Genomic DNA, 14244 nt, shown 5'->3' with positions numbered 1-14244 from the left:
TGGGGAGCAAGTTTGCACTCATGAATGTGGCAAAACATTCAAATCCGTAAGTGGGTGACCATTAAAGTCCTACATGCTGCAAATCTCTATATCTGGATACGGAATGACTGAAAAAAGTTATGTCTCCAGTGTCAAAATGTGTGTAATGCACTAGTAATTCATTTCCTTTATTGACCAGTGAGGTAGCCATGTATGGAGGTGCTGTAGAGTGAACATCAAGTTTCAAATGGGCAGTGATCCCTGTGCCTGGATAGCTCAGTCGGTAGAGCATCAGACTTTTAATCTGAGGGTCCAGGGTTCAAGTCCCTGTTCAGGCGTACCTTTGCTTCTTTTACAAAAAATTAAGCAGGAAATATGAATTGCTCATTCTAATATGTGCTATTTCTGATGGCATCGCAACCTTGGGCAATATGACTCTAAGGTAGTGGAGTCCAGAGTTCTTGGATGCTTTGCCAACATATCAAGCCTGACTGTGCTTCTAAATAGCATGAAATAGCAATCTTTGTACAAAGTTTTAATATTGGGGAGACAGATTGGTCGAAAAAAAGCAGGCAGGCGCTGCTGAGATTCGAACTCAGGATCTCCTGTTTACTAGACAGGCGCTTTAACCAACTAAGCCACAGCACCTTTTTTGCATCTGGTCTCCTTTCCTTCCTCATGTAATCATTTAGAAGTGAAATCCACTTTTTTAAGGCTGGGCTTCTGTTGCAATATAACTTTTCAAAATGTTTTCCAATTGACTGAAACTCCATTGCACAAAACGAGCATGTCATTAATCGTCGATTTAGAGTGGACTGCATTGCCCAGTGTGTGCATTGAGGAGCACATGTTCGTCTTTACTGGGGAGCAAGTTTGCACTCATTAATGTGGCAAAACATTCAAATCCGTAAGTGGGTGAACATTAAAGTCCTAGATGCTGCAAATCTCTATATCTGGATACGGAATGACTGAAAAAAGTTATGTCTCCAGTGTCAAAATGTGTGTAATGCACTAGTAATTCATTTCCTTTATTGACCAGTGAGGTAGCCATGTATGGAGGTGCTGTAGAGTGAAAATCAAGTTTCAAATGGGCAGTGATCCCTGTGCCTGGATAGCTCAGTCGGTAGAGCATCAGACTTTTAATCTGAGGGTCCAGGGTTCAAGTCCCTGTTCAGGCGTATCTTTGCTTCTTTTACAAAAAATTTAGCAGGAAATATGAATTGCTCATTCTAATATGTGCTATTTCTGATGGCATCGCAACCTTGGGCAATATGACTCTAAGGTAGTGGAGTCCAGAATTCTTGGATGCTTTGCCAACGTTTCAAGCCTGACTGTGCATCTAAATAGCATGAAATAACAATCTTTGTACAAAGTTTTAATATTGGGGAGACAGATTGGTCGAAAAAAAAGCAGACAGGCGCTGCTGAGATTCGAACTCAGGATCTCCTGTTTACTAGACAGGCGCTTTAACCAACTAAGCCACAGCACCTCTTTTGCATCTGATCTCCTGTCCTTCCTCATGTAATCATTTAGAAGTGAAATCCACTTTTTTTAAGGCTGGGCTTCTGTTGCAATATAACTTTACAAAATGTTTTCCAATTGACTGAAACTCCATTGCACAAAACGAGCATGTCATTAATCGTCGATTTAGAGTGGACTGCATTGCCCAGTGTGTGCATTGAGGAGCACATGTTCGTCTTTACTGGGGAGCAAGTTTGCACTCATGAATGTGGCAAAACATTCAAATCCGTAAGTGGGTGAACATTAAAGTCCTAGATGCTGCAAATCTCTATATCTGGATAAGGAATGACTGAAAAAAGTTATGTCTCCAGTGTCAAAATGTGTGTAATGCACTAGTAATTCATTTCCTTTATTGACCAGTGAGGTAGCCATGTATGGAGGTGCTGTAGAGTGAAAATCAAGTTTCAAATGGCAGTGATCCATCTGCCTGGATAGCTCAGTTGGTAGAGCATCAGACTTTTAATCTGAGGGTCCAGGGTTCAAGTCCCTGTTCAGGCGTACCTTTGCTTCTTTTACAAAAAATTAAGCAGGAAATATGAATTGCTCATTCTAATATGTGCTATTTCTGATGGCATCGCAACCTTGGGCAATATGACTCTAAGGTAGTGGAGTCCAGAGTTCTTGGATGCTTTGCCAACATTTCAAGCCTGACTGTGCTTCTAAATAGCATGAAATAGCAATCTTTGTACAAAGTTTTAATATTGGGGAGACAGATTGGTCGAAAAAAAAGCAGACAGGCGCTGCTGAGATTCAAACTCAGGATCTCCTGTTTACTAGACAGGCGCTTTAACCAACTAAGCCGCAGCACCTTTTTTGCATCTGGTCTCCTTTCCTTCCTCATGTAATCATTTAGAAGTGAAATCCACTTTTTTAAGGCTGGGCTTCTGTTGCAATATAACTTTTCAAAATGTTTTCCAATTGACTGAAACTCCATTGCACAAAACGAGCATGTCATTAATCGTCGATTTAGAGTGGACTGCATTGCCCAGTGTGTGCATTGAGGAGCACATGTTCGTCTTTACTGGGGAGCAAGTTTGCACTCATGAATGTGGCAAAACATTCAAATCCGTAAGTGGGTGAACATTAAAGTCCTAGATGCTGCAAATCTCTATATCTGGATACGGAATGACTGAAAAAAGTTATGTCTCCAGTGTCAAAATGTGTGTAATGCACTAGTAATTCATTTCCTTTATTGACCAGTGAGGTAGCCATGTATGGAGGTGCTGTAGAGTGAAAATCAAGTTTCAAATGGGCAGTGACCCCTGTGCCTGGATAGCTCAGTCGGTAGAGCATCAGACTTTTAATCTGAGGGTCCAGGGTTCAAGTCCCTGTTCAGGCGTACCTTTGCTTCTTTTACAAAAAATTAAGCAGGAAATATGAATTGCTCATTCTAATATGTGCTATTTCTGATGGCATCGCAACCTTGGGCAATATGACTCTAAGGTAGTGGAGTCCAGAGTTCTTGGATGCTTTGCCAACATTTCAAGCCTGACTGTGCTTCTAAATAGCATGAAATAGCAATCTTTGTACAAAGTTTTAATATTGGGGAGACAGATTGGTCGAAAAAAAAGCAGACAGGCGCTGCTGAGATTCGAACTCAGGATCTCCTGTTTACTAGACAGGCGCTTTAACCAACTAAGCCACAGCACCTTTTTTGCATCTGGTCTCCTTTCCTTCCTCATGTAATCATTTAGAAGTGAAATCCACTTTTTTAAGGCTGGGCTTCTGTTGCAATATAACTTTTCAAAATGTTTTCCAATTGACTGAAACTCCATTGCACAAAACGAGCATGTCATTAATCGTCGATTTAGAGTGGACTGCATTGCCCAGTGTGTGCATTGAGGAGCACATGTTCGTCTTTACTGGGGAGCAAGTTTGCACTCATGAATGTGGCAAAACATTCAAATCCGTAAGTGGGTGAACAGTAAAGTCCTAGATGCTGCAAATCTCTATATCTGGATACGGAATGACTGAAAAAAGTTATGTCTCCAGTGTCAAAATGTGTGTAATGCACTAGTAATTCATTTCCTTTATTGCCCAGTGAGGTAGCCATGTATGGAGGTGCTGTAGAGTGAAAATCAAGTTTCAAATGGGCAGTGATCCCTGTGCCTGGATAGCTCAGTCGGTAGAGCATCAGACTTTTAATCTGAGGGTCCAGGGTTCAAGTCACTGTTCAGGCGTACCTTTGCTTCTTTTACAAAAAATTAAGCAGGAAATATGAATTGCTCATTCTAATATGTGCTATTTCTGATGGCATCGCAACCTTGGGCAATATGACTCTAAGGTAGTGGAGTCCAGAGTTCTTGGAGGCTTGGCCAACATTTCAAGCCTGACTGTGCTTCTAAATAGCATGAAATAGCAATCTTTGTACAAAGTTTTAACATTGGGGAGACAGATTGGTCGAAAAAAAAGCAGACAGGCACTGCTGAGATTCAAACTCAGGATCTCCTGTTTACTAGACAGGCGCTTTAACCAACTAAGCCACAGCACCTTTTTTGCATCTGGTCTCCTTTCCTTCCTCATGTAATCATTTAGAAGTGAAATCCACTTTTTTTAAGGCTAGGCTTCTGTTGCAATATAACTTTTCAAAATGTTTTCCAATTGACTGAAACTCCATTGCACAAAACGAGCATGTCATTAATCGTCGATTTAGAGTGGACTGCATTGCCCAGTGTGTGCATTGAGGAGCACATGTTCGTCTTTACTGGGGAGCAAGTTTGCACTCATGAATGTGGCAAAACATTCAAATCCGTAAGTGGGTGACCATTAAAGTCCTACATGCTGCAAATCTCTATATCTGGATACGGAATGACTGAAAAAAGTTATGTCTCCAGTGTCAAAATGTGTGTAATGCACTAGTAATTCATTTCCTTTATTGACCAGTGAGGTAGCCATGTATGGAGGTGCTGTAGAGTGAACATCAAGTTTCAAATGGGCAGTGATCCCTGTGCCTGGATAGCTCAGTCGGTAGAGCATCAGACTTTTAATCTGAGGGTCCAGGGTTCAAGTCCCTGTTCAGGCGTACCTTTGCTTCTTTTACAAAAAATTAAGCAGGAAATATGAATTGCTCATTCTAATATGTGCTATTTCTGATGGCATCGCAACCTTGGGCAATATGACTCTAAGGTAGTGGAGTCCAGAGTTCTTGGATGCTTTGCCAACATATCAAGCCTGACTGTGCTTCTAAATAGCATGAAATAGCAATCTTTGTACAAAGTTTTAATATTGGGGAGACAGATTGGTCGAAAAAAAGCAGGCAGGCGCTGCTGAGATTCGAACTCAGGATCTCCTGTTTACTAGACAGGCGCTTTAACCAACTAAGCCACAGCACCTTTTTTGCATCTGGTCTCCTTTCCTTCCTCATGTAATCATTTAGAAGTGAAATCCACTTTTTTAAGGCTGGGCTTCTGTTGCAATATAACTTTTCAAAATGTTTTCCAATTGACTGAAACTCCATTGCACAAAACGAGCATGTCATTAATCGTCGATTTAGAGTGGACTGCATTGCCCAGTGTGTGCATTGAGGAGCACATGTTCGTCTTTACTGGGGAGCAAGTTTGCACTCATTAATGTGGCAAAACATTCAAATCCGTAAGTGGGTGAACATTAAAGTCCTAGATGCTGCAAATCTCTATATCTGGATACGGAATGACTGAAAAAAGTTATGTCTCCAGTGTCAAAATGTGTGTAATGCACTAGTAATTCATTTCCTTTATTGACCAGTGAGGTAGCCATGTATGGAGGTGCTGTAGAGTGAAAATCAAGTTTCAAATGGGCAGTGATCCCTGTGCCTGGATAGCTCAGTCGGTAGAGCATCAGACTTTTAATCTGAGGGTCCAGGGTTCAAGTCCCTGTTCAGGCGTATCTTTGCTTCTTTTACAAAAAATTTAGCAGGAAATATGAATTGCTCATTCTAATATGTGCTATTTCTGATGGCATCGCAACCTTGGGCAATATGACTCTAAGGTAGTGGAGTCCAGAATTCTTGGATGCTTTGCCAACGTTTCAAGCCTGACTGTGCATCTAAATAGCATGAAATAACAATCTTTGTACAAAGTTTTAATATTGGGGAGACAGATTGGTCGAAAAAAAAGCAGACAGGCGCTGCTGAGATTCGAACTCAGGATCTCCTGTTTACTAGACAGGCGCTTTAACCAACTAAGCCACAGCACCTCTTTTGCATCTGATCTCCTGTCCTTCCTCATGTAATCATTTAGAAGTGAAATCCACTTTTTTTAAGGCTGGGCTTCTGTTGCAATATAACTTTACAAAATGTTTTCCAATTGACTGAAACTCCATTGCACAAAACGAGCATGTCATTAATCGTCGATTTAGAGTGGACTGCATTGCCCAGTGTGTGCATTGAGGAGCACATGTTCGTCTTTACTGGGGAGCAAGTTTGCACTCATGAATGTGGCAAAACATTCAAATCCGTAAGTGGGTGAACATTAAAGTCCTAGATGCTGCAAATCTCTATATCTGGATAAGGAATGACTGAAAAAAGTTATGTCTCCAGTGTCAAAATGTGTGTAATGCACTAGTAATTCATTTCCTTTATTGACCAGTGAGGTAGCCATGTATGGAGGTGCTGTAGAGTGAAAATCAAGTTTCAAATGGCAGTGATCCATCTGCCTGGATAGCTCAGTTGGTAGAGCATCAGACTTTTAATCTGAGGGTCCAGGGTTCAAGTCCCTGTTCAGGCGTACCTTTGCTTCTTTTACAAAAAATTAAGCAGGAAATATGAATTGCTCATTCTAATATGTGCTATTTCTGATGGCATCGCAACCTTGGGCAATATGACTCTAAGGTAGTGGAGTCCAGAGTTCTTGGATGCTTTGCCAACATATCAAGCCTGACTGTGCTTCTAAATAGCATGAAATAGCAATCTTTGTACAAAGTTTTAATATTGGGGAGACAGATTGGTCGAAAAAAAGCAGACAGGCGCTGCTGAGATTCGAACTCAGGATCTCCTGTTTACTAGACAGGCGCTTTAACCAACTAAGCCACAGCACCTTTTTTGCATCTGGTCTCCTTTCCTTCCTCATGTAATCATTTAGAAGTGAAATCCACTTTTTTAAGGCTGGGCTTCTGTTGCAATATAACTTTTCAAAATGTTTTCCAATTGACTGAAACTCCATTGCACAAAACGAGCATGTCATTAATCGTCGATTTAGAGTGGACTGCATTGCCCAGTGTGTGCATTGAGGAGCACATGTTCGTCTTTACTGGGGAGCAAGTTTGCACTCATGAATGTGGCAAAACATTCAAATCCGTAAGTGGGTGAACATTAAAGTCCTAGATGCTGCAAATCTCTATATCTGGATACGGAATGACTGAAAAAAGTTATGTCTCCAGTGTCAAAATGTGTGTAATGCACTAGTAATTCATTTCCTTTATTGACCAGTGAGGTAGCCATGTATGGAGGTGCTGTAGAGTGAAAATCAAGTTTCAAATGGGCAGTGATCCCTGTGCCTGGATAGCTCAGTCGGTAGAGCATCAGACTTTTAATCTGAGGGTCCAGGGTTCAAGTCCCTGTTCAGGCGTACCTTTGCTTCTTTTACAAAAAATTAAGCAGGAAATATGAATTGCTCATTCTAATATGTGCTATTTCTGATGGCATCGCAACCTTGGGCAATATGATTCTAAGGTAGTGGAGTCCAGAGTTCTTGGATGCTTTGCCAACATTTCAAGCCTGACTGTGCTTCTAAATAGCATGAAATAGCAATCTTTGTACAAAGTTTTAATATTGGGGAGACAGATTGGTCGAAAAAAAAGCAGACAGGCGCTGCTGAGATTCGAACTCAGGATCTCCTGTTTACTAGACAGGCGCTTTAACCAACTAAGCCACAGCACCTTTTTTGCATCTGGTCTCCTTTCCTTCCTCATGTAATCATTTAGAAGTGAAATCCACTTTTTTAAGGCTGGGCTTCTGTTGCAATATAACTTTTCAAAATGTTTTCCAATTGACTGAAACTCCATTGCACAAAACGAGCATGTCATTAATCGTCGATTTAGAGTGGACTGCATTGCCCAGTGTGTGCATTGAGGAGCACATGTTCGTCTTTACTGGGGAGTAAGTTTGCACTCATGAATGTGGCAAAACATTCAAATCCGTAAGTGGGTGAACATTAAAGTCCTAGATGCTGCAAATCTCTATATCTGGATACGGAATGACTGAAAAAAGTTATGTCTCCAGTGTCAAAATGTGTGTAATGCACTAGTAATTCATTTCCTTTATTGACCAGTGAGGTAGCCATGTATGGAGGTGCTGTAGAGTGAAAATCAAGTTTCAAATGGCAGTGATCCATCTGCCTGGATAGCTCAGTCGGTAGAGCATCAGACTTTTAATCTGAGGGTCCAGGGTTCAAGTCCCTGTTCAGGCGTACCTTTGCTTCTTTTACAAAAAATTAAGCAGGAAATATGAATTGCTCATTCTAATATGTGCTATTTCTGATGGCATCGCAACCTTGGGCAATATGACTCTAAGGTAGTGGAGTCCAGAGTTCTTGGATGCTTTGCCAACATATCAAGCCTGACTGTGCTTCTAAATAGCATGAAATAGCAATCTTTGTACAAAGTTTTAATATTGGGGAGACAGATTGGTCGAAAAAAAGCAGACAGGCGCTGCTGAGATTCGAACTCAGGATCTCCTGTTTACTAGACAGGCGCTTTAACCAACTAAGCCACAGCACCTTTTTTGCATCTGGTCTCCTTTCCTTCCTCATGTAATCATTTAGAAGTGAAATCCACTTTTTTAAGGCTGGGCTTCTGTTGCAATATAACTTTTCAAAATGTTTTCCAATTGACTGAAACTCCATTGCACAAAACGAGCATGTCATTAATCGTCGATTTAGAGTGGACTGCATTGCCCAGTGTGTGCATTGAGGAGCACATGTTCGTCTTTACTGGGGAGTAAGTTTGCACTCATGAATGTGGCAAAACATTCAAATCCGTAAGTGGGTGAACATTAAAGTCCTAGATGCTGCAAATCTCTATATCTGGATACGGAATGACTGAAAAAAGTTATGTCTCCAGTGTCAAAATGTGTGTAATGCACTAGTAATTCATTTCCTTTATTGACCAGTGAGGTAGCCATGTATGGAGGTGCTGTAGAGTGAAAATCAAGTTTCAAATGGCAGTGATCCATCTGCCTGGATAGCTCAGTCGGTAGAGCATCAGACTTTTAATCTGAGGGTCCAGGGTTCAAGTCCCTGTTCTGGCGTACCTTTGCTTCTTTTACAAAAAATTAAGCAGGAAATATGAATTGCTCATTCTAATATGTGCTATTTCTGATGGCATCGCAACCTTGGGCAATATGACTCTAAGGTAGTGGAGTCCAGAGTTCTTGGATGCTTTGCCAACATTTCAAGCCTGACTGTGCTTCTAAATAGCATGAAATAGCAGTCTTTGTACAAAGTTTTAATATTGGGGAGACAGATTGGTCGAAAAAAAAGCAGACAGGCGCTGCTGAGATTCGAACTCAGGATCTCCTGTTTACTAGACAGGCGCTTTAACCAACTAAGCCACAGCACCTTTTTTGCATCTGGTCTCCTTTCCTTCCTCATGTAATCAATCAGAAGTGAAATCCACTTTTTTAAGGCTGGGCTTCTGTTGCAATATAACTTTTCAAAATGTTTTCCAATTGACTGAAACTCCATTGCACAAAACGAGCATGTCATTAATCGTCGATTTAGAGTGGACTACATTGCCCAGTGTGTGCATTGAGGAGCACATGTTCGTCTTTACTGGGGAGCAAGTTTGCACTCATGAATGTGGCAAAACATTCAAATCCGTTAGTGGGTGAACATTAAAGTCCTAGATGCTGCAAATCTCTATATCTGGATACGGAATGACTGAAAAAAGTTATGTCTCCAGTGTCAAAATGTGTGTAATGCACTAGTAATTCATTTCCTTTATTGACCAGTGAGGTAGCCATGTATGGAGGTGCTGTAGAGTGAAAATCAAGTTTCAAATGGGCAGTGATCCTTGTGCCTGGATAGCTCAGTCGGTAGAGCATCAGACTTTTAATCTGAGGGTCCAGGGTTCAAGTCCCTGTTCAGGCGTACCTTTGCTTCTTTTACAAAAAATTAAGCAGGAAATATGAATTGCTCATTCTAATATGTGCTATTTCTGATGGCATCGCAACCTTGGGCAATATGACTCTAAGGTAGTGGAGTCCAGAATTCTTGGATGCTTTGCCAACATTTCAAGCCTGACTGTGCTTCTAAATAGCATGAAATAACAATCTTTGTACAAAGTTTTAATATTGGGGAGACAGATTGGTCGAAAAAAAAGCAGACAGGCGCTGCTGAGATTCGAACTCAGGATCTCCTGTTTACTAGACAGGCGCTTTAACCAACTAAGCCACAGCACCTTTTTTGCATCTGGTCTCCTTTCCTTCCTCATGTAATCATTTAGAAGTGAAATCCACTTTTTTAACGCTGGGCTTCTGTTGCAATATAACTTTTCAAAATGTTTTCCAATTGACTGAAACTCCATTGCACAAAACGAGCATGTCATTAATCGTCGATTTAGAGTGGACTGCATTGCCCAGTGTGTGCATTGAGGAGCACATGTTCGTCTTTACTGGGGAGCAAGTTTGCACTCATGAATGTGGCAAAACATTCAAATCCGTAAGTGGGTGAACATTAAAGTCCTAGATGCTGCAAATCTCTATATCTGGATACGGAATGACTGAAAAAAGTTATGTCTCCAGTGTCAAAATGTGTGTAATGCACTAGTAATTCATTTCCTTTATTGACCAGTGAGGTAGCCATGTATGGAGGTGCTGTAGAGTGAAAATCAAGTTTCAAATGGGCAGTGATCCCTGTGCCTGGATAGCTCAGTCGGTACAGCATCAGACTTTTAATCTGAGGGTCCAGGGTTCAAGTCCCTGTTCAGGCGTACCTTTGCTTCTTTTACAAAAAATTAAGCAGGAAATATGAATTGCTCATTCTAATATGTGCTATTTCTGATGGCATCGCAACCTTGGGCAATATGACTCGAAGGTAGTGGAGTCCAGAGTTCTTGGATGCTTTGCCAACATTTCAAGCCTCACTGTGCTTCTAAATAGCATGAAATAGCAATCTTTGTACAAAGTTTTAATATTGGGGAGACAGATTGGTCGAAAAAAAAGCAGACAGGCGCTGCTGAGATTCGAACTCAGGATCTCCTGTTTACTAGACAGGCGCTTTAACCAACTACGCCACAGCACCTCTTTTGCATCTGATCTCCTGTCCTTCCTCATGTAATCATTTAGAAGTGAAATCCACTTTTTTTAAGGCTGGGCTTCTGTTGCAATATAACTTTACAAAATGTTTTCCAATTGACTGAAACTCCATTGCACAAAACGAGCATGTCATTAATCGTTGATTTAGAGTGGACTGCATTGCCCAGTGTGTGTATTGAGGAGCACATGTTCGCCTTTACTGGGGAGCAATTTTGCACTCATGAATGTGGCAAAACATTCAAATCCGTAAGTGGGTGAACATTAAAGTCCTAGATGCTGCAAATCTCTATATCTGGATACGGAATGACTGAAAAAAGTTATGTCTCCAGTGTCAAAATGTGTGTAATGCACTAGTAATTCATTTCCTTTATTGACCAGTGAGGTAGCCATGTATGGAGGTGCTGTCGAGTGAAAATCAAGTTTCAAATGGGCAGTGATCCCTGTGCCTGGATAGCTCAGTCGGTAGAGCATCAGACTTTTAATCTGAGGGTCCAGGGTTCAAGTCCCTGTTCAGGCGTACCTTTGCTTCTTTTACAAAAAATTAAGCAGGAAATATGAATTGCTCATTCTAATATGTGCTATTTCTGATGGCATCGCAACCTTGGGCAATATGACTCTAAGGTAGTGGAGTCCAGAGTTCTTGGATGCTTTACCAACATTTCAAGCCTCACTGTGCTTCTAAATAGCATGAAATAGCAATCTTTGTACAAAGTTTTAATATTGGGGAGACAGATTGGTCGAAAAAAAAGCAGACAGGCGCTGCTGAGATTCGAACTCAGGATCTCCTGTTTACTAGACAGGCGCTTTAACCAACTAAGCCACAGCACCCTTTTTGCATCTGGTCTCCTTTCCTTCCTCATGTAATCATTTAGAAGTGAAATCCACTTTTTTAAGGCTGGGCTTCTGTTGCAATATAACTTTTCAAAATGTTTTCCAATTGACTGAAACTCCATTGCACAAAACGAGCATGTCATTAATCGTCGATTTAGAGTGGACTGCATTGCCCAGTGTGTGCATTGAGGAGCACATGTTCGTCTTTACTGGGGAGCAAGTTTGCACTCATGAATGTGGCAAAACATTCAAATCCGTAAGTGGGTGAACATTAAAGTCCTAGATGCTGCAAATCTCAATATCTGGATACGGAATGACTGAAAAAAGTTATGTCTCCAGTGTCAAAATGTGTGTAATGCACTAGTAATTCATTTCCTTTATTGACCAGTGAGGTAGCCATGTATGGAGGTGCTGTAGAGTGAAAATCAAGTTTCAAATGGGCAGTGATCCCTGTGCCTGGATAGCTCAGTCGGTAGAGCATCAGACTTTTAATCTGAGGGTCCAGGGTTCAAGTCCCTGTTCAGGCGTATCTTTGCTTCTTTTACAAAAAATTTAGCAGGAAATATGAATTGCTCATTCTAATATGTGCTATTTCTGATGGCATCGCAACCTTGGGCAATATGACTCTAAGGTAGTGGAGTCCAGAATTCTTGGATGCTTTGCCAACATTTCAAGCCTGACTGTGCTTCTAAATAGCATGAAATAGCAATCTTTGTACAAAGTTTTAATATTGGGGAGACAGATTGGTCGAAAAAAAAGCAGACAGGCGCTGCTGAGATTCGAACTCAGGATCTCCTGTTTACTAGACAGGCGCTTTAACCAACTAAGCCACAGCACCTTTTTTGCATCTGGTCTCCTTTCCTTCCTCATGTAATCATTTAGAAGTGAAATCCACTTTTTTAAGGCTGGGCTTCTGTTGCAATATAACTTTTCAAAATGTTTTCCAATTGACTGAAACTCCATTGCACAAAACGAGCATGTCATTAATCGTCGATTTAGAGTGGACTGCATTGCCCAGTGTGTGCATTGAGGAGCACATGTTCGTCTGTACTGGGGAGCAAGTTTGCACTCATGAATGTGGCAAAACATTCAAATCCGTAAGTGGGTGAACATTAAAGTCCTAGATGCTGCAAATCTCTATATCTGGATACGGAATGACTGAAAAAAGTTATGTCTCCAGTGTCAAAATGTGTGTAATGCACTAGTAATTCATTTCCTTTATTGACCAGTGAGGTAGCCTTGTATGGAGGTGCTGTAGAGTGAAAATCAAGTTTCAAATGGGCAGTGATCCTTGTGCCTGGATAGCTCAGTCGGTAGAGCATCAGACTTTTAATCTGAGGGTCCAGGGTTCAAGTCCCTGTTCAGGCGTACCTTTGCTTCTTTTACAAAAAATTAAGCAGGAAATATGAATTGCTCATTCTAATATGTGCTATTTCTGATGGCATCGCAACCTTGGGCAATATGACTCTAAGGTAGTGGAGTCCAGAATTCTTGGATGCTTTGCCAACATTTCAAGCCTGACTGTGCTTCTAAATAGCATGAAATAACAATCTTTGTACAAAGTTTTAATATTGGGGAGACAGATTGGTCGAAAAAAAAGCAGACAGGCGCTGCTGAGATTCGAACTCAGGATCTCCTGTTTACTAGACAGGCGCTTTAACCAACTAAGCCGCAGCACCTTTTTTGCATCTGAACTCCTTTCCTTCCTCATGTAATCATTTAGAAGTGAAATCCACTTTTTTAAGGCTGGGCTTCTGTTGCAATACAACTTTTCAAAATGTTTTCCAATTGACTGAAACTCCATTGCACAAAACGAGCATGTCATTAATCGTCGATTTAGAGTGGACTGCATTGCCCAGTGTGTGCATTGAGGAGCACATGTTCGTCTTTACTGGGGAGCAAGTTTGCACTCATGAATGTGGCAAAACATTCAAATCCGTAAGTGGGTGAACATTAAAGTCCTAGATGCTGCAAATCTCTATATCTGGATACGGAATGAAGGAAAAAAGTTATGTCTCCAGTGTCAAAATGTGTGTAATGCACTAGTAATTCATTTCCTTTATTGACCAGTGAGGTAGCCATGTATGGAGGTGCTGTAGAGTGAAAATCAAGTTTCAAAGTGGTAGTGATCCCTGTGCCTGGATAGCTCAGTCGGTAGAGCATCAGACTTTTAATCTGAGGGTCCAGGGTTCAAGTCCCTGTTCAGGCGTACCTTTGCTTCTTTTACAAAAAATTAAGCAGGAAATATGAATTGCTCATTCTAATATGTGCTATTTCTGATGGCATCGCAACCTTGGGCAATATGACTCTAAGGTAGTGGAGTCCAGAGTTCTTGGATGCTTTGCCAACATTTCAAGCCTGACTGTGCTTCTAAATAGCATGAAATAGCAATCTTTGTACAAAGTTTTAATATTGGGGAGACAGATTGGTCGAAAAAAAAGCAGACAGGCGCTGCTGAGATTCGAACTCAGGATCTCCTGTTTACTAGACAGGCGCTTTAACCAACTAAGCCACAGCACCTTTTTTGCATCTGGTCTCCTTTCCTTCCTCATGTAATCATTTAGAAGTGAAATCCACTTTTTTAAGGCTGGGCTTCTGTTGCAATATAACTTTTCAAAATGTTTTCCAATTGACTGAAACTCCATTGCACAAAATGAGCATGTCATTAATCGTCGATTTAGAGT

The 14244-nt window shown here is 41.0% G+C and overlaps 14 non-coding genes across 14 annotated transcripts; all 14 read left to right on the top strand.

Annotated features, from left to right (window-relative positions):
* Nucleotides 1–244: 244 nt before the first annotated feature.
* On the top strand, nt 245–317 carry TRNAK-UUU (transfer RNA lysine (anticodon UUU)). The gene has a single exon. It is a non-coding gene; the product is annotated as a tRNA-Lys (tRNA).
* Nucleotides 318–1084: 767 nt separating this feature from the next.
* Nucleotides 1085–1157, top strand: TRNAK-UUU (transfer RNA lysine (anticodon UUU)). The gene has a single exon. It is a non-coding gene; the product is annotated as a tRNA-Lys (tRNA).
* Nucleotides 1158–1925: 768 nt separating this feature from the next.
* TRNAK-UUU (transfer RNA lysine (anticodon UUU)) lies at nt 1926–1998 on the top strand. Its single transcript has one exon. It is a non-coding gene; the product is annotated as a tRNA-Lys (tRNA).
* A 768-nt stretch (nt 1999–2766) lies between these two features.
* TRNAK-UUU (transfer RNA lysine (anticodon UUU)) lies at nt 2767–2839 on the top strand. Its single transcript has one exon. It is a non-coding gene; the product is annotated as a tRNA-Lys (tRNA).
* Nucleotides 2840–4449: 1610 nt separating this feature from the next.
* TRNAK-UUU (transfer RNA lysine (anticodon UUU)) lies at nt 4450–4522 on the top strand. The gene has a single exon. It is a non-coding gene; the product is annotated as a tRNA-Lys (tRNA).
* Nucleotides 4523–5289: 767 nt separating this feature from the next.
* On the top strand, nt 5290–5362 carry TRNAK-UUU (transfer RNA lysine (anticodon UUU)). Its single transcript has one exon. It is a non-coding gene; the product is annotated as a tRNA-Lys (tRNA).
* Nucleotides 5363–6130: 768 nt separating this feature from the next.
* Nucleotides 6131–6203, top strand: TRNAK-UUU (transfer RNA lysine (anticodon UUU)). The gene has a single exon. It is a non-coding gene; the product is annotated as a tRNA-Lys (tRNA).
* A 767-nt stretch (nt 6204–6970) lies between these two features.
* Nucleotides 6971–7043, top strand: TRNAK-UUU (transfer RNA lysine (anticodon UUU)). The gene has a single exon. It is a non-coding gene; the product is annotated as a tRNA-Lys (tRNA).
* Nucleotides 7044–7810: 767 nt separating this feature from the next.
* Nucleotides 7811–7883, top strand: TRNAK-UUU (transfer RNA lysine (anticodon UUU)). The gene has a single exon. It is a non-coding gene; the product is annotated as a tRNA-Lys (tRNA).
* A 1607-nt stretch (nt 7884–9490) lies between these two features.
* TRNAK-UUU (transfer RNA lysine (anticodon UUU)) lies at nt 9491–9563 on the top strand. The gene has a single exon. It is a non-coding gene; the product is annotated as a tRNA-Lys (tRNA).
* Nucleotides 9564–11173: 1610 nt separating this feature from the next.
* Nucleotides 11174–11246, top strand: TRNAK-UUU (transfer RNA lysine (anticodon UUU)). The gene has a single exon. It is a non-coding gene; the product is annotated as a tRNA-Lys (tRNA).
* Nucleotides 11247–12014: 768 nt separating this feature from the next.
* Nucleotides 12015–12087, top strand: TRNAK-UUU (transfer RNA lysine (anticodon UUU)). Its single transcript has one exon. It is a non-coding gene; the product is annotated as a tRNA-Lys (tRNA).
* Nucleotides 12088–12855: 768 nt separating this feature from the next.
* TRNAK-UUU (transfer RNA lysine (anticodon UUU)) lies at nt 12856–12928 on the top strand. Its single transcript has one exon. It is a non-coding gene; the product is annotated as a tRNA-Lys (tRNA).
* A 768-nt stretch (nt 12929–13696) lies between these two features.
* Nucleotides 13697–13769, top strand: TRNAK-UUU (transfer RNA lysine (anticodon UUU)). The gene has a single exon. It is a non-coding gene; the product is annotated as a tRNA-Lys (tRNA).
* The last annotated feature ends 475 nt before the right edge of the window (nt 13770–14244 follow it).

The sequence above is a fragment of the Ambystoma mexicanum genome, unplaced genomic scaffold, assembly GCF_040938575.1.
Source record: "Ambystoma mexicanum isolate Mex_15411 unplaced genomic scaffold, UKY_AmexF1_1 Mex_scaf1, whole genome shotgun sequence".
NCBI lineage: Eukaryota > Metazoa > Chordata > Amphibia > Caudata > Ambystomatidae > Ambystoma > Ambystoma mexicanum.
The sequence above is the reverse complement of the archived record's forward strand: the minus strand, read 5'-3'. Positions and strand labels throughout refer to the sequence as shown.